This window comes from Eubalaena glacialis, chromosome 3 (genome assembly GCF_028564815.1).
Source record: "Eubalaena glacialis isolate mEubGla1 chromosome 3, mEubGla1.1.hap2.+ XY, whole genome shotgun sequence".
NCBI classification, from domain to species: domain Eukaryota; kingdom Metazoa; phylum Chordata; class Mammalia; order Artiodactyla; family Balaenidae; genus Eubalaena; species Eubalaena glacialis.
Genome location: NC_083718.1, coordinates 111,448,934 through 111,471,660, shown reverse-complemented (window position 1 = coordinate 111,471,660; position 22,727 = coordinate 111,448,934). Strand labels below are relative to the sequence as shown.

The 22,727-nt window shown below is 45.2% G+C and overlaps 1 long non-coding RNA gene across 1 annotated transcript in view; it reads right to left on the bottom strand.

Moving 5' to 3' along the window:
• The window catches only part of LOC133088391 (uncharacterized), a 30,584-nt gene extending 20,718 nt beyond the window's left edge, over positions 1-9,866 (bottom strand). The window contains exon 1 of the long non-coding RNA XR_009700516.1: positions 9,766-9,866. This is a non-coding gene — a long non-coding RNA (uncharacterized LOC133088391). The remainder of the gene's footprint in view (positions 1-9,765) is intronic.
• Between the last annotated feature and the right edge of the window lie 12,861 nt (positions 9,867-22,727).

Genomic DNA, 22,727 nt, shown 5'->3' with positions numbered 1-22,727 from the left:
CCGGAGCTATACACTCTCTGGATGTTTTGTTGCTTCTTTTCTCCAAATCCTACTGTTTGCTGTTCTGTTTGCAAGAGGAGGGCTTTCTGTCGGTACCTAATCCCACAGAACAAATAGAGCAGCTGTGCTCTGCTAACAGTTATTTCTGCTGCATTTATTTTCTTAGATGCTTCCTGCTAACTTTGGAATTCAAAATAGATTTGCTCAGGGAGGCTCGGTTTCTAGTAAGTAAGTCTGCTGTTCCCTGATCCTAGTGGGGTCCCGCGGCCCAAGCCTGACTCAGGCTGTGGGATTTGTTGTTTATGTTGAGAAGTCTGAGGCACTGTTGTACAGAAACAAGGAAATCCACCTCTCCCAACTCACTGCTGCAAAACAGAGGCTAAGACTGGACATAGCCTGACCTTTTAACCCAAAACAAGTTCATGAAAAAGGTGAGCTTGCAGGAGGGGGACAAACTTACCCATCAAGCCCTCTCCCCCCTTCACTTCCTGTTCCCCCACCATCATGTAACCCAGCAGGACCATATGACGCCTTCCCAGGACAGACCCCTCCCCAGATCCTCAGCTGTAGCTCCTCTCTGAAGTACCCAGATAGAATTTCATGCATATTTCCTGAGTTTTTCAGATGCTAGAAACCACCACCAAATGGAAGAAATTAACTACTCGATGATCATGAGCACATAGCCCCCAGACTTTCTGGCGCCTAAGGATTGATCACCGTCAACCAATCAGAAAATTGTGCTCGAACTGATCACATACCCTGGGACATCTCTCCATCACCTGACCTTTAAAAATGCTTTGTGGGGTACTTCCCTGGTGGTCCAGTGGTTAACACACCGCGCTTCCATTGCAGGGGGCACGGGTTCGATCCCTGCTTGGGAAACTAAGATTCCCGCATGCTGCGCGGCCAAAAATTAGAAAGAAAAAATGCTTTGTGAAAACCCTTTGAGGAGTTTGGAGTTTTTTAAGCATAAGTAACCCATTCTCCTTGCATGGCCCTGCAATAAACCTTCCTCTGCTCCGAACTTCAACGTTTTGGCTTGTTTGGCCTCACTGTGTGTCAGGTACACGAACTTGCGTTTGGTAACAATCATTCCAACCCTCATACAACTTCCAGACCTCTCTTCTTGTTCCCTTGGTTCCAGATGACAAACTCACTCTTGCTAAGGTATAGTGACCTACTACATTCCTTTCCCATTAGAAAGAAGTTCCTCAAGAAAAGCAATGTCAAACTCAAAGGTGGAGCTGCTCAAATTGCACCGAGCAAGTGATACCCCCGGGCCTGTCATTCAGGCTAGCTTGTTCATTTGTGATATTAGTTTTATGTATTTGTTTATTAATATTATTCAATCACATGGATCTGGAGAACAGCTCAAGGCCAAGTTCTTTTCTCATTTCTCTAGTATGTCCAGAGAGGCTCGTCCTGTCCTACTCAGGATGAGGGTCTAGGGCACAAACGTGCTAAATGCTCTCACCAGCCTCAGGCCCCTCAGTCTATGTGTCACTGAAGCGGATGTAACTTACCAGAAGTGGCCAGCCCTGTCCCTTACATGGGGTCTATGTGCCCCTTCAGAGTGACCAAGAGGCCCCAGCCATGAGGCCTGGGCTGCAGCGTGCCTCTGGCAGAACCCCACCTTCACCTTCAGGTACTTGCAGTACAGGGAGGAAAAGTTACCTCCACGCAAAGTTCTCAAGATGTTGACTACTCTGTATATTTTGGCATGGGCATAAGAAAAGAAGCAAAGAAAAATTATATTTGCTTTTCTTTGGTCTCACTCTAAACTTTTCAATAAACTCTACATGCCCAGCTCTAATCTCTTTGTCTGATTGTGAGCTAAGTCTACAGCTAAACTCCATGAACTTTCTGCATGAATCAAAAGTGCTCCAAATCCTTTTCGTCACTGAGAGGACAATGAGAAATTTAGTTGTCATATCTAATCAGCCTATTTAATGTGAAAACAAATTAAATCTTTATGCCTCGTGAACTGTGAACAAACCTACCCATTACAGGTGTGTCCCAGGTCCTGACAATCATTCATGCTGGGGCCCCAGGCTCCTTTTTAATTCACGTGGGAAAATGATTAGAAAGGAGGGAAGGTGCGTTCCCGGCAGGAGAAACTAGTCAGTGTGGTGCCTGTGTGAAGACTGGAGAAAGGAAGCCTGTCCTCCAGGTGGGCGCAGCGGCTCCTGGGCACACAGCTCAGCAAGCAGAGCGCAGGCTGATTTCAGGCCCCGCTCGGCCCCTTGGAGGATGTGAGGCAGCCCCAGCCCCTGACCACAGAGCTTTGCTGGGACGGTCTCTGCCCTGTTCTGGAGAGGGTTACTGGTAGCTTAGATCTTGGAATGCTTGCTTCAGATTTGCCCACTGTAGACCCGAGAACAGCCACCATGTCGGAGATGGAGCGGTGAGGGTGACTGGAGTTCACGGGCTGGCCAATGGCTGCATCACCCGCTGTGTACTGAGGCACTCGTCACCCATGCCCACTCAGCAAAAAGAGCATTGAATCTCAACCCATGCAAACTGCAAACTTTTCTGAAATCTTCCGTTCGAAGCAGCTCTTAGGTATGTAAAACATAATTGACAGAAACTCAAAGTCAGAAGCATCTTTGAGAGGCCACCTGGGTCATTCCTCAGCCTTTAGGCAAAACCACCTCCAAACTATCCTAGCTCTCTTGGCAGCTGATGGAAAGTTTGTAGGTTTAAGCCTTCCTCGCATAAAGATTTCTTATGGACTCTGACGTCTTCCTGAATGCTTGTATTTTTATTTTTAATTATACTATGGAATAGAAGAAAAATCCTCTGTAAAGTCGGACATCAGCACCTCGCCACCACCACTATCATCCGCCTCCTCTTCCTCTTTGGTCTGTTCCCTAGGAGACCACTCTGAGAAATAGATAAACAAGCAAGAAGGTGTTTGAGGTGAGTGCTCAGGTCCCACACCTGTAAGGGAGTAAAGGAAACAGGACCGGGCAGAGGTAGAGGCCAGACTGCAGTGCAGTTGTCGCAGTGGTCACCTCAGCCTCAGCCTCAGCTTAACCCAGCAGGAAGTGCTTCTCTCCCCAACATCAAGGTATCAGTCTCAGGAAAGGTCTGTGATTGGTGCAGGTTGGGTCCTATGACCACTCCTTGGTTCAAGATTGGCCTGTCCTCCATCACGTGGCCACCAAAAGGAGGGTGATGGAAAAGTTTGCTAGAAAGACAACGTCGATAGCTACCACACACCCCTAAAGCTATGCACCTTCCAAAATTGCCCAAAAGATGAGGGAAAATGTACATAAGTGCCTAAGAGGAGACACTCAATAAATGGTCATTACTGGTTCCTCCATCGGCATCAACAGTACTAATACAAACAACCTTTCTTCTAAAGTCTCGGAGCAAACAGGTGCTGATAAAATCCGCGTTGGCTCCAGCCTCAGCCCCAAATTTGAACTCATCCTGAACTTTTATGAAGAACTGAGACTGTTTAGCAAATATTTTCCTCCGGCGTAGCTCATCTTTGTGAGTCCTTGAACTTCCTGAGCCAGAATGGGCCTGGATCACCAGAACCATCATAAGGATGCTTATCTCCCTGATGGCTTAAATGGTCTGAAAGTATTTCCCAAAGAAGACAGTCACCAGTGTTTTTCTGACCTTTTTGTAGAGCCAGAGCATTTGGATGAAGTGGGGAAATTCCTGTCTGTGACCTGTTGGCTTCTTGCAGGGTCTCTTTCCTAATGATGGGTCTTGTATGTCCTTCCCAACCCTCAAAATCGTAAGCTTCTCCAGAGCCTCGTGATGAGTTAAGGACAAAGTTCTGGGCCCTTGGTGGCAAGCCCACCAGCCCTACTCCCCTGTTCCAGCGCTGCACTGCAGCCAACTGGGTGTAACTGGATGTCCAGACGCTTCCCGAACCCCAGGCACCCTGCCCTCTGCATCCTTAACATGCTGTTCCCACTGCGGAGAACATTCTCTTCCCACTTCCTACCCGTATAACCCACCCCTCAAAATTCCACCCATTTTTCAAGGTCCACCTCAGTGCTATCTCCTCCAGGAAGAATTTCCTACCCCTTCAACCATCTGTGGTCTTGACTACATTTTAATCTCTGTATGGAATATCTATTGTGCCTTACGCTGTGTTGCCTTAAATGATAAGCTTCATAATTCAGTTAAAAGACATTTATCAAGAACGTACTGTGTGCTGTGCCAGACGCTGGAGATAGAGATGCATGAGAAAAAGTTAACTCAGCCAACATGGGGCTCTTAGCAGCCCAGGTAGTACCTATTTCAACTGATGAATTTCCAGGATTTTAAAATTTATTGCCTTCTCCTAGTTCATTCTTCAGCTAATCCGTTCACTACCTGCTCAGAGTTTGATGTCCTACCTGCTCACTACCTGCTCAGATGTCCTCAACTACAAAGTAAAAGCTTTGGGCTACAAGGTCACTGAAGATCTTTTCTCACTCAACAATGAATCTCTTTTACATGCTGGAGCCACCTTGTCATCACTTCAATGGCCACTTTGCTCCTTTATTATCATCCAGCAATACAGTGTCCCTCTGAGCTCAGAGAACTGGGGGCAGAAGTTTGGAATTAATACGTCATTAGCATATTTTTATTAGCTGCACATGGTCAGCACGTCGGTCAAATTGATAATGAGCCATACCCTCTATCTAGAGTGTAATCTCATCTGTAAAATGGGATGGTTGGAGTGAGCCCCTTCCAACTCTGATGTTCCATGATTTATAATTATTCTTTCTCTTGCTCCCGCAAAGAGCATATCATGTTCTACAAGGATCTGGCCGCCAAGCCACCTGGCAGTGAGAAACAAATACTCAGCTACTCCCAGCCTCACCCCAGGGTGAGCTGAATTTTGAGGAGGAGGCTGCGACTGAGCCCAGAGGCTTGAATTTTAGTCACTGGCCCCCATTCTTAGCATAAGTTGTTGTGGGAACCAGGTGAACAAATTTAATCTCTGGAGAGGAAAGGGCAACCTCCGACGCTACTTGATGGAAAAGCTCACCCTCCTCACCTCACGTGCCAGCTCCCTTCCCCTGCTTGCTGCTTCTGGTCCCAGCCACGTGCCCGTGTGTGGAATGAACTTCAGTCTGCGGGCACCACATCGACCTTCCCCAGACTCAGCACGCTTGTTGGCCAGGTACCCATCACTCAAAGAATTTGATGTAAGAGGAAAAATTCAGTCAGCTAATTCAAATTTTCCCAAATAGAGGAGCAGCTTTTGTAACTGACCTCCTCCTAGCCCACTACATTAACCACGCTTTCCACCTTCCTACAAAACATGCTGGTGGATGCCCCACACTCGGAGGCTGCACCATGCCCTTTGCTCCCACCAGCTGAGCTCTGGGCTCACCAAGAATCTCAGCCGTGCTTGTCTCCCAGTCTGTTTATGGTAGCAGTCCTTGTAATTGCAGTGAGGCGATTTACTCAAATGCTATATAAATCAATTAAATACAAGTGCAAAACAGAGAGCTGTTGGTTATATAAAAGCCAAAGCGTTTAGCTTATAAGGAGTAAACTAAGTTAAATTCCTAAAGATATTTGCAGTCAGTTTTGGCTTGTGGAAAAAATTTTGGTGTTTGGTGAAAATAATAAATATATAGAAAGATTCAGCACTCAGATTGCTCTGTAGTGTCTATATCTTCTTGTTCCACTTTGAAGAAACCAGAATAAAAAATTGTAGATGAGGCACTATGGCTGGAATCTATGTAAGAGAAACAACACAAACGCCACTCAACAGACCCCATACTCAAAAAGAAAAAAAAAACCTTTACCCAATATCAAAACATTGGCTAATATTGTAGGTTGTAAGTTAAAATACAATACATAAGATATGCTCAAATCAGTTACTTTTCACCTATCAGACCTAATAAGATTTCAACCAAACATAGGTGAACAGTGTTCAGTCTGGGACCCAAATATTTGATCAAGTTTTTCATTTTACAGTTAACATTCAGTTCTTAGGGTGTCTCCATTGTTTTTATCACTATTATCATAAAAAATTTCAAGCATGTATAAAAGTAGAGAGAAAAGCAAATTTCCATATTCCATCATCCAAATTTTGCTATCCATGCTTCATCTATTTCTTTTTTTTCCTTTCTGATATATTTTAAAGAAAATTTTAGCTATTGTGTCATTTTATCCCTACTTTAGTAGTTATCTCTTTAAAATGTGAACATTTTCTTGTCTAACCACAACACAATCATCATGCCTAACATAATTAACAACAATTCTTTGCTGTCATCTGATCCTTTGTACGTACCCAGTTTTCTCAGAATGCCCCCCAAATGTCTTTTTACTGTCAGTTTGTTTAAATCATGATACAAAAACAACACCCACATTACATTTGGTTGTTATGTCTCATGTGTTTTTAAATTTAGAACAATATTCCCTCACATTTTTTTTTTCTTTCTGCTATTAACTTGTTGAAGAATCCAGGCTTTTTTAAAGAGAGATGTGGAAAGTTCAAAGAAGAGCAATTGACAAGGGGTTAGTGGTGAGGAATCTCAAAAAATGACAGAAAGAACCCCCAGTTTTCAGGGTGGTCAAGGAGTTGATGCTGTCATGGCTCAGAGAAAAGTTTCCACTCCTCTGGGAGCCAAGAGCAGGAGACTGGGTTGAAAGAAAAAAATGTTTAAAGTTCTAAAACAGATTTAATCTCTCAAAAACAAAAGGTCAAGCTATCAAAGAAATGCAAATCAAAGCCACAATGAAATAGCACTTCACACCCAGAAAAAGACAATAAACAATGGCTGTTGAGGTTGTAGAGAAATTAAAACCCTCACAAATTGCTGGAAAGAATGCAAAATGGTACATTGAAATTGTGCCTTGGGAAACAGTCTGGCAGTTCCTCAGAAGACTAAACAGAGTTTGCCATGTGACCTAGCAATTCCACTCCTAAAGTATATACCCAAGCGAACAGAAAACACATGTCCACACAAAAACTTGTCCATGAATGTTCATAGCAGATTATTCACAATAGCTCAAAGGTGGAAAGAACCCAAATGTCCATGATGAATGGCTAAATTAACGTGGTACATCCACACGATGGAATGTTTTTCACCATAAAAACGAGTGAAGCGCTTTTACACGCTACAACGTGGATGAACCTGAAAACTAGTATGCTAAGTGAAAGAAGCCAGCCTGAAAAAACACATACTATATGATTTCCATTTATATGAAATGTTCAGAATCAACAAGTCTATAGAGATAGGAAGCAGATTAGTGGTTGCCTAGGTCTAGGGGGTTGGGGAAGATTAGAGGGGGTGATGGCTAAGGCGTGTGGGATTGCTTTTGGGGATGATGAAAATATTCGGAATTAGAGAGTGGTGATAGCTGCACAGCCCTGTGAATATATGAAAAGCCACTGAATTGTACACTTTAAAGAGTGAATTGTATGGTAGATGAATTATATCTCAATAACGCTGTTAAAACACACACACACAAAGGTTCAGGGGTTGGTTATCAGCCGGCTTTGAGCAAGTACAAGGACCCAGCCTGGGAGAGACCCACCTCCACAGAAGGCAGGCGGCCACCTGCTTCACTGCTGCTGGAAAGTGTGACTCCGCCCACGCGGCCATCAAGGCAGCGCTCACACGGCCTCCCTGCCGGCCCCTGCAGTCCTCTGGAGTGGATCGGTCCCGGGTTATGAACTAGGCAACCTCTTGACCCTGGTTTCAGTAATACCATGAACGGAAACCCAAGAGGAACGTAAAGGAGATTCATTTTCACTTTCGCCCACCTGATTTCCCTCCAGGCTGACCGTTTCCTCTCAGGCCTGTGCACGTCCTTGGAAAACAGCAAGACCAGATGCAGGTCCAGGTGCTAAACACTCAGCAGAGGAGAGAGCGGGGAGAGGCTGCAGGTCAGCCGGACCTCCATGGCAGCCTCCTTAACCCCCCGAGAAAGCGGGAAGAACCCAGCCCGGAGGCCGAAAGCAGGCTTCCCAGGCAGCGGGGTGAAGATAAGATTTCGTTTCCACGTGGTTTTGGGATGGGGCTCCGGGTGACTGGTGGGACTGTTGAGCAACATCCAGCATGAAGCTATGGCCAAGGAACAGCGGGAGATTGATACGGAGGTCTCCTTGCCTGACTCTGAAATTTTCTCCAGGCTGTTTAAACTGCTGCTCTTGTCAGATGTGGACATCTGCCCGGCCCACACATCTCCAATTACCCCTCCGGCCACAGGATCCTTTGCCCATTCTGGCAAAGACACGGGCCTCAGGAGAAACATTTGGACCCACGGAAATTGCAGAGGACGTGGGTCTGCTGACACGCCTCTGGGTCTGCTGTTAATAGGGAAAGCTCCACTGATGGAAGGGCGCCGTGGGTGGGCCAGATTCCCACGAGGCCCTGAGCATCCTCCTGGCCACCCGCAGGCCTTACAGGCCCCTCCCTTCTTGCTCCCATTGCTCCCAATTCCTGGTTCCACTCAGAGGAAAAGAGGCCACAGGCCACGGCCCTTCTTAGCAGCTCCAAGAAAACAGGTCAATAAACAGAGAGAAGACAGACATCAAAAGAAAGAGTGCAACTTACAAAGCACATGTTTCCAGGGAGAAGAATCCAGAGAAAACATTAGATGGTTGTCTGGAGCCCTCACCCTAGAAGCTAAAGAAGTGCCCTCTTTCACCCTGGGGGACCTGACACTCCATCCCCTTGTTGCTCTCGTTTCCAGCCCTGTGAACCCAGGAACCATCCTCCATGCCGAGCAGCCAGGAGCTGGTCTCTCTGTACATCTTGCTGCCAACATCTGTCCTCTGTCCCCTCCATCTCACCTTCTTCCTTCCCACGCAGTACCCAGACCCTGCAGCCAGGCAGGTGGGAGTTAGAATCCTTGCTGGGCGACCATGGGAAAGTCTCTTGACCAGTGTACTTCCCATTTATGTCTGCATGTCCTGGGGGTAATAATAGCACTCCCCTCCTGCAGCTGTGGTGAGCGTTGATGAGAAAATGTGTGCACCCAGCCCAGAGCAAGTGCAGGAGATACTTAAAAATTTTCTTTTTTCTCTTCTCCTTCCCTCTTTTCATTCTTTCCACAATCTTTCCTTCCTTCTCCTGAAGTTAAGTCTTCCAGGCTCAAACCTCCATCTCAGCTTCAGTGGTAAGCTGTGTGTGTCCCATTCCCAGCTGGTTTGCAGGCTGCTGTGCAACACACTTCTGAACCCCAGTGAGGGATCTGATCCTCACTCAGTTCCCAGCTCTGCCCAGCTCTGGAGCACACTGCACTGCTCTCTCAGGCCAGCCGCCACACAGGAAAGGGGTCCTGGCAGGATTTAGCCCGTCATCACTGGCAGCCCCACAGTGTGACCCGCAGTAACTTCTGCATTAGATGACACTCACCGTGTCAGGTAACGAAACAAGGGTCTCCCTTAGCTGCCGCCTTTCCAGAGCTTGAGCACCATCTTCCAGAGCAGGCAGGTTCCTGTGAGGGATGCAGCTCTAGTTTGCTTCCTTTTCGACTCATTTGGGCCTGCAGCTTATTCGGGCAACAGCACTGTGCACCTGTGAGGTGTCCTGTGACTGCTCTATGGACCCATTTTTGTCCCTGTGAAGCACCTGAGTAAGCAGGAAGGGGTTGGGGGAAGGGAGGGTCCTTTGGTCAATTCTAGAACTCCATAAAGAATCCAATCCCTCACTTTGGAGCCCACACATCACAGTGTACCAGCCAGGCCTTGTAACTACCTCCTGAGTAAGAAGCAGCGTCCTGTGGAGAGGGTGGTAATCCCTTCCCAGGTGCCTAGAGAAAGCCTTGGCTCTGGAAGGAGCTACTCACCAGGTAGGTTTCATGCATCAAGGCTGCTGCCTGTCACCATGATGGCTCCTGACTACATGGCACTCTCTGGCCAGCTGGTGGGAGGCAGCGTGCCCTGCCTTCGCCCCACTCCTGCAGTGAGTGATGGAGGTCACCGGTATCAGTCAGGGTTCTGCAGAGTACCAGAACCAATAGGATGGATGGATGGATGGATGGATGGATGGATGGATGGATGGAGAGAGAGACAGACAGATGATAGAGTAGGGGCGGAAAAAGAATTCTTTTCCTTCTACCCTTCAAAATTCTCAGCTGGGGTCCCTGTAACAAAACAGATTAACAAGAGAAAGACAGAAGTTTATTAACATGTATATCTCATGTATACATGGGAGACACCCAGAAACTCTAAAAGAAGTATCGTAGAATTCAGGCTTAAATACCATCTTCAGCTAAATCAAAGGTGTGGGGAGGCCAATTATGAGGGAGATCAGTAAAAGTATGATAAAGAAAAGCAAAGTTTGTTATACAGATTTGAATCGATGTCTTCGCCATTGATGTCTCTGATAATTCAGTCATCCTTCTCTTTCAGGTACAGAGAAGGAAACACCCTCATAAACTGAAATGTTTTCAAAATAAATGCAAATTTCCCTTACCGAAGAGTAACTTCTAGTCTGTTTTTTATAGCTTCTCCTGTGTTTACTATTCCTCAAAATAATCTCTATTTCAAGAGCATGTTTTGGGGTGGCCTAGTATGGTCTCCTACAAAAGGGAGATAGAAAGACATTTATTTATAAGGAATTAGCTCCTGAGATTATGGAGGCTGACAAGTCCCAAGATCTGCAGGATGAGTCAGCAGTCTGGAGACTCAGGAGAGGCGATGGTGTAATTCCAGTCCAAAGGCTGGCAGCCTCAAGACCCAGGAAGAGCCAATGTTTCAGTTCAAGTCTAAAGGCAGGAAAAAAAAATTAATATCCTAGTCTGAAGGCAGTCAGACAGGAAAGAATTTTCTCTTACCTGGAGGAGGGTCAGCTATCCAGGCCTTCAACTGATTGGATAGGGTCCACCCACATTAGGGAGGGCAATCTGCTTTACTCATTTACTGATTTAAATGTTAAGCTCACCCAAAATGCCTTCATAGAAACACCAAGAAGAATGTTTGGCCAGTATCTAGGTACCCTGTGGCCCAGTCAAGGTGACACATAAAATTAACCATCACACACCATTTTCCTGAGCTTCTAGAGCAGCTTTCCTCAAAATATGTGCTGCATGGAGTCCAGTCTTAAGAAATACTCCACCAAAAGAGAGAGAGAGGGAGAGGGAGAGAAAGAGAGAGAGAAACACCATATGGTCAAATATGTTTAGAAAATATAATACAATATATTTCTTCCTACTCTTGCCCCACTTCCTCTTGGGGAGTCTTACAGTGTAGTAGCAGATAAAGAAAACTGAGAGGTCCTGTAATTAAGACAACTGTTTAAATGCGTTTGACCCACTAGCTCCCAGAACAATGGAACACAGGTTTTTTGTTGTTGTTGCTGTTTTTTAAGATTTTTTGATGTGGACCATTTTTAAAGTCTTTATTGACTTGTTACAATATTGCTTCTATTTTATGTTTTGTTTTTTTGGCCCTGAGGCATGTGGGATCTTGGCTCCCTGACCAGGGATCAAACTCTCACCCCCTGCATTGGAAAGCAAAGTCTTAACCACTGGACCACCAGGGAAGTCCCTGGGACACAGTGTAAGAAATGCTGCTTCAAGAATGGTTTTGAGACCTGGCTGGACATCCACATCACATGGGGAGCTTTGAAAATGCCAGGTCCCATTCTCTGACTGGAGGGGGACCTGGCAGTCCTCATTCCTAAACACTCCCTGGACTCTTCTGGGTCCTGCCTGTGGATTGGGCCGGGGTGGGGGAGCGGGAGCCGCTCCATTTGGCAGTCATCCCATTCACTTAGATGTGTCCAGGGAAGGGGAGCCACTGCCAGTTAGACAGAACTCCCCCTCTTTGGCCTGACTCCCTACTTTGGTGAGGGCAGCGTGGGGACTAATCCTTCCTGGAATCACCCCTATTTTCCTCCTAAAGCAATGTGAGAAGGCTCTACCTGTTTTAAGCCCCAGGGAGGCAGCAGGATTAAGGAGAATAATAAATTAAGGGGCTGGGTACACATCCAAGGTGTTGTACACAGCAGTGGGTCTAAGGCCTGGCCTGGCCCTCTGGGTCCTGTCCAGCCCCCAAAGCCTCTTTCTGTCCTGGGCACAAAGTTGCATTTAGCTGTCTCACATGCTAAATTGTTTCACTTCTCTGTGACTGCCATCACTGTTCCCTCTACTTTTTTACTTAATGCCCACCTTCCTTTACTTGGATAACTCTTTCTCCAAAGTGTAGCCCAGGTACTGTCTTCTAGAAGTTTACTCACATACCAGGTTGGGCCCAGTGCTCCTGTAATGCTGCACAAGATCCCATTTTAGCATTTAGCGCGTATGTGCTAAAATGATGTGTTTATTAGTCCACACCTTCCCAGATCCTAACCCTACTCACTCTACTTTAAAATTGAAGGTGTGTGTGTGAAAAATCTGAGGTTCCATTTCATGAACATTTTGGCTAAAAACTGGTGTTCTTAATCTAAACTATCCCTAATTCCCTAATTCCTAAGTAGCACTTGCTGAGTACCTACAAATTCATGATTTCCAAACAAACAACTCACTCTTCTCTCCTCCTCTTTGTGAAGGGTTAGAACACTTCCACTAGGCCTTCAACTCTTTAAAGTCAGACGATATGCTTTAAACGTCTTTGAATCCCCAGAGCCTATATATTATAGGCTTTCAGTAAATGGTGGAAGTTAACTGAACGGTTGATAACCTCTTAGAAAACAGATTTCATTTATGTGATTCATTATCTTCATGATTCCATACCCAGAAACCTAAGCCAATGACTTTTCTTCTTTGCCAGACTTCTATATTAAGGACTCAGAGATTTCTAACTCTTCACCAGGGGGAAGAGAGGACAGCCAGCTGTCAGGAAATCATGAATTTGTAAGAACTCAGCAAGTTCCTGGAAGGAATTAGGGACAGGCAGGGCATTTGGGAGTAAGAAATGACACTAGTTTGTAGCCAAAATCTTCGTGAAATGAGACCTCATATTTTGCCAAAATAAGTAAATGAATGAAAAAATTTTTAATTTAAAAAAGTAGATAAAAGATAAATAGGCATCTGGAAACATTTGGTGTGCCAAAAATTATAATTCTTGAAGGCTTACCACCAATGTTTCAAATCTAGGGCTCAGAATCCTGATTTTAAGAATTCCAGTTATAGAGTTCTGGCAACAATTCTCAGAACTAAATTTGGTATCAATCAGCTCCACCTCTTTCTACCTCCAATAGGATGTGGTGAAATTCTGCTTAATTTGTATCCATAGCCAAGATGCCTTTTAGAATATTTTTGCTGGGAGAGAGGGGGGGTGGAGAGGAGATGCTGGATGCTTCTAACATCACCTGATGATGGTCAGAAACTCTTTGGGTATGAAAACATTGGGTGATTGTATTAGAATGTTTTTGGCTCTCACACAACAAGGAAAATTTCTTATTTTGCATAACAAAAAGCCCTGCAATAGGATGGCCCCCAAGTTAGTGACATCATCAAGAACCCAGCTTCTCTCCACGTTTCTGCTTTACCATCCTTAGTGCAAATCCACTGGCTTATCCTTAGGTTATCAACTTGTGGTTATAAAATGGCAGCCACTGCTATAAGTATCACTTAAAAACACAAAAATGTCACATAAAAGAAATATCCCTGTCTCTCTTTTAAGGAGCTAATCTTCTCAAATCCCTTCAGCAGACTCCTCTCATTTCTTATTGGTTGGAATTGTATCACATGTTCAGGCTTAAACTATCCCTAGTAAGAGGAACAGGGTCATTCGATGTGGCTTAACTTCATCAAGACCCAGCCTCTGGAAGCGGGGGATGGTCCCAGCCCCCCTGGAAGCACAAGTGCCTCACTAAGGAGGGGATACCGAATGGAACTGGGGTTCAGTTAGGAGGGAGGGTGGGTACCATGCCCATGGGGGGACCTAACAGTGCCCACTGCAGACATCTAGCCACATGCCTGAGAAAGTGCAGCAGGTTTAAAGACCCTGGTAGGACGGAAGGTGATGGGCAAGTCAATAAACTCAGGGCAGGATGTTTTTTCAGGGATGCTGCCGCCTGGTCCTCATTCTCCACACAGATATGGGGAGCTCTGTTCTAGGAGACTGGGGGGAAAACAGACAAAGGCAAACCTAGTGGATGCCCTTTCAGTACATGCTTGCATATGTAACATAATGTTATATTTTTATCTGTATAAATATCTTAAAGTATGGACCTAAAAGATGTATGTATTTTACCTGTGTAAGTATCTTAAAAGTATGGAGTTAAAAAGATGGAAGGGATAGAATTCTCAAGTCAAGCAATCGGGTGTTCTCTAGTTGTGCTGTATACTTTCCTGTGTTCCCTGGGAATGGCCTTCTACAAACTCTGACTCATTAGATGACTATGTTTCAGATGACTGTACTAATTCTTAGTTGAGAACATATGGTCCCCGTACCTATGAGGAAGCCAAGAGCTTTCAGGTGAAGTTTCCACATCATCATAAACTATCTCCAGGTGAAAAGATATGTTTGCCTTTCTGGGTCCCACCTAGTCCTGCTGCCGCCCATGGCTGGAGGACTGTTATTTCATGAAGTCTAGACTTGTTATCCCAGCCCAGGCACACACCTGCTCACCTGTGACTCAACCACCAGAGAGCCGCCCGACAGCCACTTGGCCTCCCACTCCAGCCCGCTCTTTGAGAGTCACTTACAGCCCCCTTTTGCCCGTTCTTGTCCCTTCTATCACCCTGAAGTTGGACTTACCGACTTTATGTTACAATTTTTAGAGTGGGTTTCTATAATATTTAGGTACAGGTAATTTTCCAGAAATGCAAGTTATTAAGACAGATGAGTGATCTCGCCAGCCCAATTGCCAGTCCTTTCATGAGTAAAGGCAACATTTTCTCAACCAAGGGGCTATTGGCTGGGCTTAAGAGGGCAGCAAGCCAACTTTACCTTGAAAGGGTCAAAAATGAAACATCTTAGATGCATGTTGCTAAGGGGGACATTATTGTTCATTGGAGCCCTCCTGATGTCATTTGTTAAATAAATGAATGGGTCCACCAGTAGCAGGTGGCCTGTCTGTCTACTGGTAGCATGTGGCCTGCTGGGTTAAAGCTCTGCTTATAGCCGGCTACCCTTCCTTCAAGGCACTAATAGGGCCTCTCCTTCTACAGAAAGGTCCTATTCTTCCAGGGAGGCAGTACCATTTAGAAGTTAAGGGCTCTATGCTAGAGTTCCTGCATTCAAATCCTGGTTCTGCCACTTACCTGCTGTGGGATCTTAGGGAAGTTATTTCACGTCTCTGTGAACGTGTCCTCATCTGCAGGATGGTACAATAAGGGTGTCTACTTCATATGCGTGTTGTGACTGTGACATGTAAAGTAATTGGTATATAGCAAGTGTTCAATAAATGTCAGCTATTATTATTTTTAAAATGTTTATGCCCTTTAACCCAGAAATTCTGCTTCTAGGAATTCATTCTAAGAAAGTAAATCATGGACTTATACAAAAAAACTACCCTTCAGCATTTTCTTATAATAGCAAAATCTAGGTACGGCCTAAGTATCCAAGGACAGGGAATTGGTTGACTAAATTATAATATGCTTATAAAATGAAACATTATTCAATAATTAAATACCAATGTATCTCTGGATATGACATGGAATGATGTTCATGAAATATGATTAATATGTGATAAAAACAAAAATATAAAATAATATGCATAGTAGATACATAGTAGATACAGTGTATTAAAGTGTTTATAAAAACAATGAGCATATTATGTATGCCAGGAAAAGAGTATACCAAGATGTTAATAGTAGGATTTAGTAGTTATGTTAATAGTAGATTTAGTAGTTTAGTAGGATTTAATAGTTAGGATTTTAATCTATTTTTTCTTATCTACACTTTCAGTTTTTCTATAATTACAAGTAATCCATATAAAATTCAAAGAATTCCAAACCGTCTTGTATTATTCCTGTCCTGAGCTTGGCTGACTGACCTGAACCCGGGTGCCTGCTCAGCAAAGTAGAGTGAGGCTGTAAGAGTAGGTCCCTGGTCAAGGGCAGCTCACCCTTGGGTGGGTCCAGTGACCCACGAGGTGTGAGGGCCTCTGCCCAACAGGGGCACAGGGAACATCAGGCAGAGCAGCCCTCGTGGGATCTGGACAAGAGAGTGGGCAATGGGGTGGGCAGCCTGGCAGGTGAGGAGAACAAACCAGGGCCTCCGAGATGGGCCAGAGGCTCTGTAGGAGAGGGAAACCATGGGAGAAAAGGAAAGGAGGGGGTTCCCAGTGCTGCCCTTGGCTCCTGATGCCTTACTGGTTCTTGGACCTATTTTAGTCCACAGGTGTCCTTAAAATCAACCCCAATTTCTGAGAGTATGTTTTTTTAATTATTAATTTTATTTATTTATTTTTTGGCTGCGTTGGGTCTTCGTTGCTGCGCGCAGGCTTTCTCTAGTAGCGGCGAGCGGGGGCTACTCCTAGTTGCAGTGTGCGGGCTTCTCATAGCGGTGGCTTCTCTTGTTGTGGAGCGCGGGCTTCAGTAGTTGTGGCTCGCAGGCTCCAGAGCACAGGCTCAGTAGTTGCGGCACACGGGCTTTGTTGCTCCACAGCATGTGGGATCCTCCCGGACCAGGGCTCGAACCTGTGTCCCCTGCATTGGCAGGAGGATTCTTAACCGCTGCGCCACCAGGGAAGTCCCCTGAGAGTATTTTTGAGTGAGTCTCTGTGTCTCACGGCAAAACTACCTGAACGGCCAGGGCTCCCAGCGCTGTCTTCCCAAACGGATCATGTGTTTCTTTAGAGTAAGCAGCTTGTTCTCCACACCGTGCTCATGCTCATGTAGCTCAAGACTGGGCAGAGTTTAGTTTTTCATTTAATGCTTCATTTTTTCGTTTCTACACTCAACAAATATGTAATGCGTATTTATGATGTGCTAGGTATGCTTCTGAGCACTGAGGATATAACAATAAACAAAATAGACCAAAAGGGGCTTCCCTGGTGGCGCAGTGGTTAGGAATCCGCCTGCCAATGCAGGGGACACGGGTTCGTGACCCGGTCCAGGAGGATCCCACATGCCACAGAGCGGCTAGGCCCGTGAGCCACAACTACTGAGCCTGCGCGTCTGGAGCCTGTGCTCCGCAGCGGGAGAGGCCGTGACAGTGAGAGGTCCGCGCACCGCGATGAAGAGTGGCCCCCGCTCGCCGCAACTGGAGAAAGCCCTTGCACAGAAATGAAGAACCAACACAGCCAAAAATAAATAAATAAATAAATAAATTTATTAAAAAAAAAAAAATAGACCAAAAAAATCCCTGCCCCATGGATTGGCAAAATATAATAAATAAAATATATAGTATGTTAGGTCATGACAAGTGCTCATGGAAAGATAAAAGAAGAGAGGGAGCACCAGGGTGGAGGGATGGTAGGCAGAAGGAGTTGCAATTGTAAATAACACAGTCAGAGAAGAAAGAAACATGGGAACAGAGTCCTAAAGGAAATGAGGAGGCATGTCATGTAATTATTTGGGGGAAAAGCATTCCAGGCAGAGAGAACAGCAAGTGTAAATGCCCTGAGGCAGAGAGAGTCTGGTGTGTTTGAGAAAGAGCAATGACACCAATGTGGCTGGAGCAGAGCGAGCAATGGGGACAGCAAGGGTGTCCATGGGAAACGGGCCCATGCCTAAAACAGGATGAGATCGGGGGGCAAGGGAGGTGCAAGAAATGCAGAGGTTGTTTCTGGAAGGGACGTGCTGAGGTGAAGCCTTGACCTCCAACCTAAGACCTGAAAGTGAAGTCTGAGCCCTTGCTTTGGGTCCTATCTTTAGGTAGGAGAGGAGGTCAGCGAGGGAAGGGAGGGGCCAGATCGCATGGCCGGATCACGGAGGGCATGGAAGGACTGTGGCTTCTACTCTTAGTAACGTGGGGAGACACGGGAAGCTTTTGAGCAGAGTAGACGCATATGTGACTTGGGTTGTAACAGATGATCCAGGCTGCTGCATGGAAAATGGCCTGCAGGGAGGCCAGGAAGCGGGCTTTTGTGGCAACCAGGGGAGAGATGATGGGAGTGCAGATGAGGGTGGTAGTAACAGCCATGGTGAGAAGAGGCAAGACCACATTCCAGATGTGATTTGAAGTTGGAACACTGCAGCAGACATGATATCCTAGAGAGATACGGCCCAAACCGAAGGCTCTGGCTCCAGTTCCAGGTTTAGGTTGGAGGTCAACATGTCCCTCCCAGGAACAACCACTAACTGTTCTTGCACAACATGACTCATTTCGGTTTTAGACAATAAGGCGTTTTCATGGGATGAAATCTTGGATGAATCTTCTTTCTTAAACGACTCCCAACTTTCCTCCCTTCTGACTGTTCACCACCAAATGTCTGAAATAATTGAAAGAACCACATTGTCCTTTTTGAGATCTTATCAAGTCTTTGGCAAGTTCAGATGAAATAGCAAAATTCTCCTTTAAAATTAATCTACACTTTTTCTTTGAAGATGAAAAACAGATTTCCTGTAGCCTGGGAAGCGAGCAGGACAGGGAGACAGTAAGGAATGCTCAAGGCCAATGTTCCTGGAGTAAAGTTGCCCTTGGGTTGAAAGTTGAGAAGAACCTCGGGGGAGTGATCAAGATACCTTCTGTGTCATGAATCACTGCCGAAAAACATCAAACAGCGCCCTGTGGCCTCCAAGACTTGACATGCTTCCAAATATAGCTAATAAGTTACTGGGAAGAATCTTAGCCCCTTGATAAACATCTCACTGAGGCTGAACAACATAACTGCTGTGAAATTAATAACCAGCTCTCCTCCCTCACCTTCACCCCCCACCAACTGAACACTGTTCATCAAAGAGAGACCAGACAGTTTTGAAACATATATTGACCCTGTCTTTCTAGCTATGACCAAAGCATTCTAAGGATGAATTAATAACAGGGAGAAAATTATGCTCGAAATCATGCCAGGAATAGGGCTGTTGAGTTTCTGAGTCAACCAGAACCAGAGCTAATGTCTGCCCATGTGTGTGGTTTAATTGCTCAAGGTCATTTTCAAGGACCTGTACCAGAGGCTGACGAGCTTTGCTGGAATTACTGGAATTTTTTCAGGCTCTGTCGTGTCGGCCTACTTCATGTAGGAGTCAGATGAAATGCCAGTGGTCCGACAGCCTAAACTCCAAGTAACATATTTTCTACCCTGCCTGTGTTCACTAGTTTTCCCTAAAGTGCGTTGACTTTGGGGTTAAATGATCTGGTGTTGAAATTTAACTTTACTATTTCTAGCTGTATGGCCTTTAACAAGAGGCTTAATTAACATCATTCAACACATATTTATTGAACACCTACTGTGTTCCAGGTACTGTAAACACTGATGAGTATACAGTTCTTTGAGCCTTGGTTTTCTCATATGTGGATGCCACTAACATCCCCTCCTTTGAGAATAAGCTTAGTAGAGAGCAGGGTTAGTGAGAGGATTAAGTGAGATGTTTGCTAAGGAAACAGCACAGAGTAGGTACACAGTGAATGATATTCATTATTGTAATTTTAAGAAAACATTCAGGTTTTACAACGGAGTAAGGAACATTTTCTCAACTGGCAGATAAGAAAACCTGGTCCTCTTTGAGAAGGTAATCAGAAGTCCGCTCCAGAACTTCACACTCTTTTGAAATAGTCTTTCACTGGTCCGTGCCTATGTTTCCATGATGATTAATTTTATGTCAGCTTGATTGGGCCACGCAGTGCCCAGATATTTGGTCAGACATTATTTTCGGTGTTTCTGTGAGGGTATAAACCAAGTAAAGCAGATTGCCCTCTTTCGTGCTTGTGGGCCCATCCTGTCAGTTGAAGCTCTGAATAGAACAAGAAGGCCGATCTTCCTCTGAGTAGGAGAGAAACCTTTCCTGCCTGAATGCTTTCAGAATAGGACACCAGTTTTTTTCCTGCCTTCAGACTTGAACTGAAACATCGGCTCTTGCAGGGTCTTGAGCCTGCCAGCCTTTGGACACAAGCTACACCATCAGCTCTCCTGGTTCTCAGGCTTTTGGACTTGGACTGAAGCTAAACCCCCAGCTCTCCTGGGCTTCCAGCTTGCAGACTCATTCAGCAGATCAAGGGACTTGCCAGCCTCATAGGTGCAAGGCTGTAAGAGCTTATTAATTCATGTATGGCGTGGTATAGAACACGGAAACAATAAGAAGTTACTACCCCCATTAATTAAATTTGCCTTTAAATTTTTTTCCAGTTTACCATTTTCAAGATAGCCTTAGCTTTTAAAAAAATCATCTCTTGGACTTCCCTGGTGGCACAGTGGTTGAGAATCCACCTGCCAATGCAGGGGACACGGGTTCGAGCCCTGGTCCAGGAAGATCCCACATGCCAAGGAGCAACTAAGCCCGTGCGCCTACAACTACTGAGCCTGTGCTCTAGAGCTCACGAGCCACAACTACTGAAGTCTGCGTGCCTAGAGCCCGTGCTCCCACTACAAGAGAAGCCCCCACAATGAGAAGCCCACGCACTGCAACAAAGAGTAGCCTCTGCTCGCTGCAACTACAGAAAGCCCGCGCACAGCAGCAAAGACCCAACACAGCCAAAAATAAATAAATAAAATAAACTTATTAAAAAAAAAATCTCTTTGTTTCCAGAAAGTGGATAAAAATATCTTACTATTCTAGATTAAATAAATCTCTCCACAGCTAAGCATGTATCAGGGAACTGCATTCCCTTTGTTTCAGCCTCTTTAAACATACCCACCTTTAACAAATGTGTGGATTAAGCATTGCACATGGTATAATGTTTCAGTATATTTTAGCTATGAATTGCCCAACACTTTATCAGGAAAGTAAATAGCACTGGGATTAAAAAACTTTAAGCAATCTGGGTAAGCAGAACTTTCATTGTACAGGATCGTTTTGCTCACACAGCATTGCTTATACATCATGTACGATTCTGGGGTCCGTACATCGAGTCCTGGCTTCAGTTTCCTGGTGTCAAGGACACAGTCCCCCTTGCATGGCCCAGGTTCATCACCAGTGGGAAGAACACTGTCTTGTTTTTCTTCTCTTCAATAACACCTAAACTCACATCCCACGGGACCTGTAGAAGCTGTGTCTCAGCTCAAAGCAAAGGACAGTGACGTCTCCCACACACCTGCTGAAAACCCATCTGGATCAAGGTGAGGGGAAGCCCTCCTCAACCTTCCCAAGGACTCCCTCCACCTCCCCTCCAACCCCGTCGTCAGTCCCTGATCCCAGTCTGACTTCAGGGGGTCCCAACCTGGGCCAGTCCTGGAAGAAGGGTTGCTTTTCCCTGGGGGAGCATCGAGAAGGCTAGCTGAGGCCCAGATGGCCCTGACCCAAGAGAACACACAGTACCCACAGTCGTCTTTCGATGACCTTTGCTCAGGGAGGAGGCAGGATGTGAAAAGTCCCCCAATCCTTCCTCTTTGGCTCTACGATGTGTTATCTTATTAATTCCAGATATTTTTCCTAATATTAGTTGTTTGATCTAATGTAAGAGTGAGTCTGTGTTCGCTGAACACACAGTAGACAAGGGGAAATAATCTAGAAAAGAGTAAGAAAACAGAATATTTGGAATTAAATACATTTTTTGCCTGGATGATTCTCACAGTTCATAATCCACCATGATGGCATACATATTGGAAAGGAACAAATAAAACTATCCTTATTTTCAGACGACATATGGCCTATGCAGAAAATCCCAAAGAATCTTTTTTAAAAAGCCCAAAACAAAAATGAAGCAAGCAAACAAACAAAACCCATCTAGCACTAAAGGCTTAGCTAGGTTGCAGGATACAAGGTCAACATTCAAAAATCAATAGTATTTCTATATACTGTCAATGACCATGTGGAAGCCAAAATTAAAAACATAATACCAGGAGATAGGGCAAGATGGCGGAAGAGTAAGACGCGGAGATCACCTTCCTTTCCACAGATACATTAGAAATACATCTACACGTGGAACTGCTCCTACAGAACAACCACTGAACGCTGGCAGAAGACATCAGACCTCCCAAAAGCCATGTGGATGAAAGGCTCTTGGTGCTCCAGCCAGGCATCAGGGCTGTGCCTCTGAGGTGGGAGAGCCAACTTCAGGACACTGGTCCACAAGAGATCTCCCAGCTCCATGTAATACCAAATGGTGAAAATCTTTCAGAGACCTCCATCTCAACATCAAGACCCAGCTTTACTCAACAACCAGCAAGCTACAATGCTGGACACCCTATGCCAAACAACTAGCAAGACAGGAACACAGCCCCATCCATTAGCAGAGAGGCTGCCTAAAATCATAATAAGGCCACAGACACCCCAAAACACACCACCAGACGTGGACGTGCCCACCAGAAAGACAAGATCCAGCCTCATCCACCAGGACACAGGCACTAGTTCCCTCCACCAGGAAGCCTACACAACCCACTGAACCAACCTTAGCCACTGGGGACAGATACCAAAAACAATGGGAACTACGAACCTGCAGCCTGAGAAAAGGAGACCCCAAACACAGTAAGATAAACAAAATGAGAAGACAGAAAAACACACAGCAGATGAAGGAGCAGGGTCAAAACACACCAGACCTAACAAATGAAGAGGAAATAGGTAATCTACCTGAAAAAGAATTCAGAATAATGATAGTAAGGATGATCCAAAATCTTGGAAATAGAATAGACAAAATGCAAGAAACATTTAACAAGGATGTAGAAGAACTAAAGAGGAACCAAGCAACAATGAAAAACACAATAAATGAAATTAAAAATACTCTAGATGGAATCAATAGCAGAATAACTGAGGCAGAAGAACGGATAAGTGACCTGGAAGATAAAATGGTGGAAATAACTACTGCAGAGCAGAAT